The sequence below is a fragment of the Arachis hypogaea genome, chromosome 13 (assembly GCF_003086295.3).
Source record: "Arachis hypogaea cultivar Tifrunner chromosome 13, arahy.Tifrunner.gnm2.J5K5, whole genome shotgun sequence".
In the NCBI taxonomy this organism is placed as follows: Eukaryota; Viridiplantae; Streptophyta; class Magnoliopsida; order Fabales; family Fabaceae; genus Arachis; species Arachis hypogaea.
Window position 1 is genome coordinate 64,508,596 of NC_092048.1, and position 12,550 is coordinate 64,521,145.

Below are 12,550 nucleotides of genomic sequence, written 5' to 3' on the forward strand. Positions count from 1 at the left end.
GGAATTATTTACCGATGATTTTTTTCGTCAGAAAATTACCGACAGATTTTTACCAATTACCAACAGATTTTTCCTCGGTAAATTCTCTCCTTATTTCCTTGAAACAACGAACTTTCTGATGGATTTTCCGTCAGTAATTACAGATGAATTTTCTAACAGATTTTTTGTCGATAATTACAAACAAATTTTCTGACAGATTTTCCGTCGATAATTAGAGACGAAATTTCCGTCAGTAATTACAGACAAATTTTTTGACAAATTTTCCGTCGATAATTGGCAACAGATTTTCCAACAAATTTTTCGTCTGTAATTTTAACATTGGAAAATCATCCCACACTCTGAATACAGACAGAAAATCCGTCTATAAATCCGTCAGTGGTAAAATAGAATTTTTTTAGACGTTTATATAAATTTAATACAAATTTTTATCTAATTTGTATTCGAATATTTATAATATTTCAAAAAATAAACAAATTCATCGTATTATCAAACTAAAAGAAAAGTACTATAAACAAGAAAATCAATATAATTCAAAACATAAACAAAGTGTATTGATCATCAACTATAATTCCCAGTATATTGTTCAACTATACTAAAATTATCAGCTATAATCTTCATCCTCATCTTCATCCTCATCATCATCCTTCAAACAAAAAATGATATATGTGTCATCAGATGTCTTGTTAAAATGTAGTCTATTTTGGTATCAACTATGAAATTCATGAATGCTTGAAATATTAAACATGCAGTCTTACCAATAATTTGAGATGACAGCTATTTATTATGCAAAATTCCTTGAAAAATGAACATTACCTTCTCATAAAAGATTCTAAACGTCTACGAGACTGTAGTGCAAGTCCTGCGAGAGAAATGTATTCAATATCCTCCAAATTATTTGGAGTTTTTCTGTATTTCAGCAAAAGGAGGTCACGTTAAAGGGCTAAACTTGAAAGAAGGTGCTCATTAAAGGAAACTTCTGAAGTGGAATATACTGTGAGGCTAAGCCAAGCATCCCAAAAAACATATTTATAACAATGATTCCTAATTCCTATCAAAATATTTTACAATTATGATTTAAGAAAGTCTAAAAAAGCAAAAGGAAAACCTAGCAACCTACTTGAGCTAGCAAAAAATATATAGGCTACACAAGAACCAAAACAAAACTACAGTGGGCATTGCTACGACCCTTCATTACTAACCAAATATAAGATTTCACACAACTTGGCAGAGAGAGCAACCATCCTCTACAGTTCTACCGAATCACATAAATACTATGAAACACAAACTTGATCAAGCAGCTCCTCCGCGGCCAAGTCCATCTGTTCTATAATTTATTGTGACCATATCCCCGACCTCTTCCCCTTCCTCGTCCACGTCCTGGAAGAACAATTTTTTAAAGAAAATCACATATGAGATAATAATTGTACAATATGATACAACAAGGATCGAGAACCAGGGAGTAATTCTTCTGCACCATATAAAAATTTGATTTTTAAGAGATGACAGCATAAACCTGGGATAAATTGAAATTGTATCTGACAATGGAATTGCAATTCAATTAAGACTTATCTATCAGCAAATCTACATAACATGGGCATGCAATATACCACGGACTGCTGGTTGTGCATCATACTCATTGTAATTGTAGTACCCTACTGACTTCCCACCAAAGCCTCGGCCTCTTCCCCGTACACCACGGCCTCGTCCTCTGCCACCATCCCAACCATTACTGTATTCCATACATCCATCGTAATTTCCTAAGTGAAACAGATTGTGTCTAAGTAAGTATTTTTCATATTCCCGAAGAAACCAAAACAAAAAGTATAAGGAATCTTCTAATAAAAAAAAATAGTAATAAGTGGTCAGCAATACCTTTACCCCTTCCTCTTCCCCTCCCCCTTCCACCACATCCTCTTCCTCGCACCCTTGGTGAGCCTTCTGTATCAATCGAATCGAGTCAGAATAACAACCATATTAATCTGTCAAAATAATTAACAGAAGAATTATAGTTTACCTCCTTCCTCATCATATTCATTTAAAGATTTTACTTGATCAGCTAGAAGGAGAGGCTGGTATCTACATAAGAAAAAAGACGAAACTTTAGCAAGCAGTGAAAAAATAATAAAGCATGTAACCAGTATAACAACTCACACAAAGAATATTGCCTAAATTTTTATATCAGGTATAACACATTATGAATACAAAAGTAAATGAAATACAGAAACTTCATATTCCTATCAGTCTTAACATGAGATGATTTTTCATGCCATCTAGAATCTTGATGCTTAATTGACAAAAGTGACAAAAAGCAGCAAGATAGTCACAATCAATTTGAAGTCAAAGTATTACGTTTGATTTTCTTGATTAGCTCTTCTTCTGAGAGGTGTGCTTTATACTCTAATATCAATAGAAACCTTTATAGTGCAGTAGGTGAATAGTGAATACAATTATAAACAAACAAAAAGATACTATTTTAATTTAGGAATATAATTATTACAAGTTTTGAGAGTAGAGAGTAGTGTACCTGCTCTTTTAGCAGTAGCAGTTTGAATATATGATCATGTGTGAGTAGATAGAAATAAAATGTTTTAATAGTCCCTTCTCATAAGTAATTGTTGTCCCAGCAGAAAGTTGAGCATGAGTGTCGGCACAGTTAAGAGACACACTACAGAATTTCCAGCAACAAAGTATCTATGCGGCAAACCAAAAATAAATAAATAAATGAAATATATATATATATATATATATATATATATATATATATATATATATATATATTTCTTTTCATATATATAGAAATTGAGGATTAACAAAAATAATTGGAGGCTTACTTGAAAGCTGAAGAGTAGTAAAAGTGAGCCTCAAGGGACAAGGAGAAGAGGGAAACCGTTTGGTTGGAGGTGACCATGACGGCGACGGAAACGGCGGAGAATAGAATGGATAAGAGCCTGAGGAAGTTTGGGGCAGTCATGAGAATCCTGTGTTTTCCGGTAACTGAGGAGGGTGGTTGTTGGGGTTGGATGGCCATGGAGTAATGACTTTTTGGGTTAGCCATGGGTTCTTTAGCGGTAGGAAAGTGGATAGGAAGTTGAATGTGTATCTATTCACACACTCAGTTTTATGTATGCTCTGGCTTCTTCTTCCACAAATTATTCATACATAAAACGAAAAATCATATGTTGCCTACATGAATAACATATGTTGCATTATATATCACCTCATCAATACTAAAAAGAGTTTCACATTATATATAGTAGCATATAAAACAGTTCAATGTTCAAATGCATATATATGTTAATAACTAATGATAATGATTATAATAAATTTTAGTACAAATATTATTGAGAAGAAGTAGAAGAAGGTGTAACAGTAGAAGAAAATAAAATGTTTTAATTTAGGAATATAATTATTACAAGTTTTGAGAGTAGAGAGTAGTGTACCTGCTCCTTTAGCGGCAGCAGTTTGAATAAGGGTGAGTCCTACCATAAGAGTGTAAGCACCCTTCCAGCTAAGGACGCTTCAGCTTCATGTGCCTCCAACAAGTTGAGATCACTTGCATTCACGTAATGATGCTCAACCGCTTCAGATGCCTTGCTTGACAGAACAACAAGAATGCATAAAAGAATCAGCATTTTAAGAGAATGTTAATAAATAACCATAAGGACTTAAAGGTTGAAAGGATCATTATTTGACTGAAAAGCGCATGCATGTTTTCTTATACCAAATTAATTTACCATTAATCTCCATGGATTTTGAGACCCTACAAGCTCATTCCACTTTCACAGACACAAAATCTATTCCTAATTTCTCCTGAATAATGATGACAGAAAGCCAGAAATAGGCAAAACAGCAAACAGGTAGAATGCATGCAACAAACTCTTTCAACAGAGTCCATTTCAAAATGTACCCAATCTGATTCAATTCAATGCTCAACAAATCCACTCCTTCAAACTGTTAACCAATTCAAACAAAATCTCTAATTTAGTATATTTTCATAGGGTCATGTGTAATCTCAAGAGAGTTAAGTGTAATTTATCCTTTATTCAATCATTAATCAACGTTATATAATACAAGTGTAGTAACTAGTAACTAAAGTGAAAGCTTACCTTGCAACCTCAGCACGTCTTTTTGCTTGCTCAGCAATCTCTGAAAGTTCCCTGTAGCTATACTTGTCATTGAAAAGATTGGTTGTTTCTGGTGGCTGAAGACCATGAAGATTTCTCTGTGCAACAGCCCATTGTGCCTCTATCTCTCTTCTTTGCCATAGTCTTTCTTTGTGGTGAATGCAGGGCTTGTTTGGGTGAGCTTTTGAGAAAAAATCTTTTTTCGAGTTATCTTTTTTTAAAAGATCTTATAGAAAAGTAAAAGTAATTTTATGTTTGGATATCTCACGTAAAAAGGTCTTTTTATCTATCAATTATGTTTGGGTATAAAAATATAAAAGTACTTTTTTGTTTATTTATTACACGAAAAACATCTTTTTTTTAAGGAAAAAAGATCTTTTAAAAAAAGATGTAAATTACAGCTTCTCAAAAAAGATCTTTTTTTTATTTTACTAGTGCTTTTACTTTTACTACTAGAAATTTGCCAAACACGTTAAAAAATAAAAAAAAGATCTTTTTTCATTGAAAAAGATCTTTTTTTAACAAAATAATGGCGCCCAAACATGCACGCAGTCTATTTTAATTGAACAAGTTTAGTTAAGAATATTGAGGTTTATGGATCAATTAAGATCAACCATGTAGATAAAGGGCTGGCTAATAATACTGACTTGTAGGTAAAGGGCTGCCATCATTTCTGCAGGGCTGTGTCTCAGAGACCTTACACCAAACTTGTCCTGTGTTAGGTATCTAAGAAAAGTGGGAAACCACACCTTAAAAGCTAGCTGTTAAGGGGGAAGAACCACTCTCCTTATATACAACATCAAGCATCCCATACTACTCGATGTGGGACTTTGAGCACCCATAATACCCAAGTCCCTAACAATACACCGGCCCTGGAGAGCCGACGTCCACGGCGGCTTCACTCTATCAACACTGACCCAACGGTAGCCACTTTGCTACGGTCTATCAGTATTCGGTATTCACCTTAATCCAGCCTATAGGTAGCCCTTTCCATGGTGCCGACAACCAGGCTCTGATACCATTGTTAGGTATCTAAGGAAAGTGGAAAACCACACCTTAAAAGCAAGCTGTTAAGGGAGAAGAACCACTCTCCTTATATATAACATCAAGCATCCCATACTACTCGATGTGGGACTTTGAGCACCCATAATACCCAAGTCCCTAACATCCTGCAACAACAGAAAGTTAGTGTTCATAACTGTCACAATTTTCACTAGTAGGTGATATCATGTTAACTTTTCATAGATGAATTTAATGTATAAATTTATAATAGAGCTCACCACTGCTAGTATTGTTGTAAGTTGCAGTCCATTTTGTTTTAGTACCAAAACAAAATGGATGATGCTACCATCAGTATTATTATTTTACCAGGAGATTTTATTGGTAACTATTTTAAACATTTGACATAAGACAAGATGCATACTCAAATATATATTATCCTTACTAGGAAACACTCCAGCAAATCCATCAGCTTTCTCAATCAACTCATCAACTGGAAGAGCTGAAACTGCAGCATCCTTGCTTTGACCAAGCAATGAGGATGAAGGTACATGTTTGTTCCCATGCCAAGCCTTCTTCCAGTTTCCTTGGCAATAGCAAGCTGATCACCTAGAGAAAAAGAAACCCAAAAGAAATTTCTAAGCAACATGATTTGAGTTAATGGTATGAACAAAAAAGAAAAATAACACCACAAATCTTACCAGTAATCATTTTTACATTAACACCAAGGTTCAGGGCTCTTGTGATAGTTTCAGCGCTATCATGCCTGGGAGGATCAAATAGTGGTAGCAGTGCAACAAATTGCCATGGTGCACCAGGAGCATCTTTTGATTTCTCAGGTACTTCCTGTTATATAAAGATATTCAAGCAGCAATTATGAATAAAAACTCATTCAACCAAGTTGTAAACTATAAATGTTAATATCCTTTATTTTGTCAAACCTGTCTAGCAACCCCCAAAGATCGGAGCCCACGCTCAGCAATCTTAACAATAGTTGCATAGCCTTCCTCCTCACATCCTCTTTGCAGTTGCAGAGGTTCAATATCTAAACCGGGAGAAAAGAATATTGTTAAGTCCCCTGCACAAAAATAATCAGCTGGTGCCAATAATAGAATATTTTTACCTGCTAAGGAGCACCTTTGCTGGATCTATGCCAATTTTCATCAAATTCAATGTAAGTTAGAGCAGTCCTCTTGTCTCTAGGATTGAAAGGGAAAAAATGGACCTCCCTGATTCCAGCTCTTGCCTGCAAAATTTACATTAAGATTTAGAAATTCTTACCTTTAAATTCAACATATATTTTTTCTCTTTTAATTTCTTATATTGAAAAATCAATTTGGGAATATATTTACCTCCTTTGGATCAGCAAGTATACCAACAATTGCGGCATCTATAGCATCTTGATTCTCAGTCCTATATGGAAGACCAAGTTAACATGGACACTAATCTTCAATCGCTGAGACACTGTGAATCAATAAAAACCTAAACCCCAAAAAATTCAACCAAAATGAAACTAGTCAATGCATTCAGGAACCTTGATTTCACAAACAAGTTTATAAGAACACAAAATAAAGAACTGTAACCGTTACAAGTTCTTATCATAGAATAGGAAATAGAATTAGAGTTAGCGATGGAACATAGGATAATATAATTAGAGTTAGCGATGGAATTGAATGAAAGAAAACAGCGATGAAAGAGAAAGGAGATTAGGGTTACCTACACAGCTGAGGCAAGATCGAAGAGAGAAACGCAGCAACACACGGAGAAGAGCAAGCACCAGTGACGAGATCGAAGAGAGAAACACACATTAGGGTTCGAAAGGGAGCGACGCGAGCAAGGCTGACGGAAGGGGTGCGACGGAGAATAACCGGGAACGGGTACGATAGAGCCTCGGTGCGATGGAAGTTCAGTGCAATAGAGGTTCGGTGCGACGGCGGTGCAAGGCTGATAGCGCGGCGAAGGAGCATTTAGAGGGGATGATTGTGGAGGAGCGGAAGTGTGGTTTGAAATGAAGAGGAGAATGTGATCCTAAATCTTTATTTTAATATTTCCGACGGAATATTTTAAATTATAGACAGATTTTCTGTCTATAATAATTTAATAAAATGCAGTGTATTTGTTCATTTAATTACAAATGGATTTTCCGTTGGTAACTATATCCCACGAAAAAAATGAATTTTTCCGACAGAATTATCGACGAATTTTTTTTCCTGTCTGTAATTTATGCTAATTCATTTTTCTTCGTTTCCGACAAAAAATCCCTCGTAAAATCTATCTGTATTTTTGTGGGATAAAATCTTTCGGAAATATCCCTCTATAATAACTAGTTTTTTAGTAGTGACAATGCTAATACAAACTAGAATTTTTGCACTAAAAGGCCTCTTCAAACCCACATATTCAACACATTATTAAAAAATAAGCACATACCTTGCATTAAATCAAGCAAACATTCCAATTTGTCTTGGTATAAATTCACTCAGTCCTAAGAATACATAAGTCAAGCACTTTAATCAGACAAACAGAAAGACATAAGCACGCAAGAGAGTTAGAGCTCATTTGATTTCCATTTATAAGCTATAACATATACTATGATAAAATCTTTACAAATAAATTCTTCAGGAACATAAAGCTTTCAACAAAAGAAACATAAACCAAATAAGCTCTTTTACAAAATTAGCATAAACTCACAAGCTCTAATTAATAAGATGATCACATGGGTGAAACCCGCGACACTTCAAATTCACTGTAGATAACAAAAAAATAAAAAAGTGCATAAAAGATATCATCGTAGTCCAATTTGCTTCATACCAAAGAATAAAATGTAACAAGCATGACTTTGACATTAACTTGGAAACGGTCTCAAGAAACATGCCAGGACGTACTGGATGCGACTTCCTTCCTGTCGCACTCACCTGATTATAATGAAAGTTATACATGTTATGTTGCTATAATTTGCATTCATGCATAAAACTTAGGGTGAGTATGTTAACAGAAACAAGATGGGGGAGAATGTTTCATAGATGATATTTGTGTATAAAATTTTAAATAAGTTCTCACGCAGGAAAAGAGAGATGATTTATTTTCCTAAAGAATTTGCTAAAAATTCCCCCTAACAACTAAATGACAGAAGAAAAGGAGCACATTGATATGCTACGTATAATATATTTATTGCCTAAAATTTGCATAACACAGTGTGTTCTCCTCATCTTAGGCTTTTCTACCCCATTTTAAATTTTTACTTCTTACTACTCACACTTAACATACTCCAGTTAAGTAACACATTTGCCGATTCAACATACCCTTTCAGCATTTCCTTCATCATCATTACCAGCATTGTCAACACCTTCATCTTTTCCTTGCATTACATTTCTTATCATGCCAAGCACAGTATCTCCGGGTTTCAAAGCCACCAGTTTGGCTAAGAAGTTCACCTGCACCGACAAAAGTTCTAAAAATGCATATATTAAGTCTTTTTTATAACAATGACAAACAAAATGTAGTACACTTTTAGGTTTCTGTATATATGAAGTAAGACAAAAGCAGAGTATTTTAAATAATATTGCCCTTAAAATGAGCACCATGTTAAAATCAAAACAGGGAAACTACATATAAAGCACACCTCTGGCTCAGGAAGAGTATATAATCCGAAGGGCTGACCGGTGGAATAGAGTTGGCACCGGCGGGACAGTAGCCGCGGGACAGAGGCAGGAGGCGAGACCGGTGACGGTGGTTTCGAAGCTCAAACGGTGGCTGCAAGATGGAGGGAAAGAAAGTTTCGATGGCGACTTCGAAGCTCGAAGTTCCGACGGCGGCGGTAGCAGGCCGGTGGCTGGACGGAACTCAGGGAGTGAGGGAGGAGCTCGATGACGATGAGGAAGGAGCAGCTCAAGGTCAAGGGTGATAGGGGGAGTGCTGCGCGTTTTGCCGTTTTGGAGTGAGGGTTGGGTAATGGTTAGGGTTCAATCCAAGCGGCGCTGTTTTTGGCTTTTTGCAAAAATTTAGAAAACCAGCCGGGTTCCGTTCGGTTTGACTGACCGGTTCGACGGTCTAATATCGATTTTTCAAAATGTCGGTTTTAACATCTGTCCGAGTCATTTTTTCTATCGGCTTGCGATTTGACCGGTTTGACTGGTCAATTTGAACCGGTTTTCAGAAGCTCGGTGGATTGTATTCATGAATTTTTTTTATTTCTTTGAGTAATTGTATTCATGAGTTATGTAGTGTCTTTATCGTCTATATATCACTTCTTTTTCCTTCAACAATTTACATTTTTTTTTAATATCAATTAGTTGAAATAATATTACTAAAAATACATATTGTCATGATTCATAAAAAATAAAATTAGAAAATTGAATATCGTTTTTAATTATCAAAATATTAATAATATTTACTATATAAATCAGCATTTACTTTACACATTTTTTTTTATCTCTTCTAACATAATTTCATGTCTTTTTCTCTTTCTCTTTCTTCCTCTCTATTCTTGCTAATTTTTTGCACAACTAAAATTTGGAGGTGATTGTATAATTGTATCCATTAATTTTTTTATTTCTATGTATAATTGTATTCATAAGTTATACAGTGTCTTTGTCATCTATATATCACTTTTTTTTCAACAATTTACTTTTTTTAATATAATTTATTTGTAATAATATTGTTAAAAATACATGTTATCATGATTCATGAAAAATAAAATTAGAAAATTGAATATATTTTTAATTATCAAAATATTAGTAATATCCATACTTATATTTTATCTAAGGATCCCGCTAGGGAGACAATGGACTATTTGTACAATGTGTACAATGGGCTATTGAGTTACAAAATGAACATCCCCATACTATCTAGAATAACCATCCGAGTACTAGGGATAATAAACATCTTCTCCTATGAAGCACGGACACTTCTCTGAGTTATGGTGTCCGCGCGTCGGACACATTTCGAACACGACACTCACCGACACTCGTCCGACACGCGTGTCTGCTGTGTCCAACCGTGTCTTAATAAAAAATAAAAAATTCTTCTCCGGACATGCCTGGACACACCTAAATACCATCACGTGTCCGCGTGTCCAGTCTTGTTCTTAACATATATTCTTAAAATAAATTTAGATATAGTATATATTATTATTTATTAAAACAAAAAATATTTTAAATACTTGATATAATTAAAATAAGACATTAAAAATTTTAATTTATATTTTAATATTAATAAAATATCAAATATCATTACAATTTATCTAAAAAATACTTTATATTTTATATATATGCCTGTTGAACTCTTGACCTTTTGGATCTAGCGCTCTAATACCATGTCATGATACTACTCATCCCAAAAGTTTCAGCTGATGAGAAAAGGTAACATTAATGGTTATATCTCTAATACTCCATAAACCTCCATTGTACACATTGTACAAATATTCCATTGACTCCTCATACTTTCCCTTTATCTAATAGTTTCATTATTGTACTATACTATTTAAATATAACCTAAAAAAAGATTAAAAAAAAGAAAAGTAACTATTTAAAAATAAAAATTAATAATTATACAAAATCAGGTAAATAAACTTTAATTGAATATTTTTATTACTTATAGTCTAATTTATGTATAATTTTATTTTTTATAATGATTAAATTTTGAATTAATTTTTTATTTTAAATTGTTATTTATCATTATAAAATCTAAATTAATTTTGATATGCTACTATACAAAATTTTAAACTTCCTAATCAATTAAATTTAATTCATATTATTATTCAATTGAATTATAAAATAACGGTTAAATATAATCATTATCTATATTAAAATTTTAAACTTCTTAATCAATTAAATTTAATTCATATTATTATTCAATTGAATTATAAAATAACAGTTAAATATAATTATTATCTATATTAAAATGGTATATTTTTTCTTTGTATTTTTTTGTTGAATAATAATATTATTAAATCATATATAAATTCCCAAATAAAATAAATGTATTATATAATATTTTTTATAAATTAACTTCTAAGTTTAATATAAATTTACATATAATCTAATATATCCCTAAACAATATATATAGCATTTTAAATTTATACTATATAAAATAATTAATTTAGTTATCCACGCATCGCTTAATCTTGTTGGATATTAATACTATAGGAAAAATAACTATTTGTACCCATAAACTTTATGAACACTAACAAAAATACCCATTAAACAAGAAAACTAATATTATACCCATGAAAGATGGGTTACGTGTGACAAAAGTATTTAAACTCTAATTTTTTGTTGATTTTTTAATAAAATTCCTAAATTATCCACACCTTTCATTTTCATCTTCAACCTCAACTCTACACTATCTCTTCTTCCCTAAATTTTAAACTTTTACAATCCTCTATTGTCACCATCTTATTCTTAACCTATTTTCTATTATTTGCCGGAAGTTAAGTTTGTTTCAGAACCTTTTCTATAAGGCGTTGGCTTTGATGTCAGCGATGTTTGTGTTTGCCATTTACAACCTCGTACCAAGCATAATTTTTGTGCTAGTCATAACCTTCACTTTTGAAAAATCGAAATTAGGGGAGTACCTGAAAAGATCAAAAAATGTGATGAGTACTTTCAGTTTTGAAATAGTGATTGGAATTGGTAGGGACAATGGTGTTGAGTTTTGTCAAAGGGGTTCAAATTGGCTCATCATTCAAGCTAAAATGTCCAAGAAATACCCAACTTATTACTCAAGCACAGCTTTGATGCTTATAATAGGAGCTATTCAAGCTATTGTTATCGCTTTTTGTATTGAAAGAGATCTCAATTAATGGAAGCTTGGTTGAAATATTAGGTTTTTGGATTCTTCTTATTTAGTAAAGGAGAGAGAGAAGAGAAGAAGAGGATCAGATAATTGTAAAGGAGAAGAAGAGAAGAGCTTGTGTGAGAGACAAGAGGGCTAGATGCGCCAACCTCAACGGCGGACATCGATAATAAAGACTACGGCGACGGAAATTGCGGGTTGGACAAAGGAAACAAGGACTGAATTGACATAAACAGCAGGGATGGACGGCTACAAACGGAAGGCGACAAAGCGTTGCAAAGTGCGAGTATAAGGGAAGGCGATGGCGGCTGTGTCACTAGATGCTGGTAACGGAGAACAGGAGAGTAGAGAGATGCAACGACTAGGGATGGCAACACCACCCGAACTCGCGGGTACCCACCTCGCCTCTACTTGCTCGGGGCGGATAATTACCCACCCCGGTATATATAATATATAACATGTGTAATATATGTAAAATAATTAGTAAAATAATTAATAATATTATATCATATTTAAATTTTTATTTTAATTTATATTATGTGTGTGATGATGGTTGTATAAATTTTGAAATTTAATTTTATTTATTGAATTTTAATAATTATAGGGGCGGGTAGGAGTGGGCGGGTACTCGCGA

General features: G+C 33.5%; 1 pseudogene; it reads right to left on the reverse strand.

Annotated features, from left to right (window-relative positions):
• Nucleotides 1-422: 422 nt before the first annotated feature.
• On the reverse strand, nucleotides 423-9,084 carry LOC112738442 (ATPase 5, plasma membrane-type-like; annotated as a pseudogene).
• Between the last annotated feature and the right edge of the window lie 3,466 nt (nucleotides 9,085-12,550).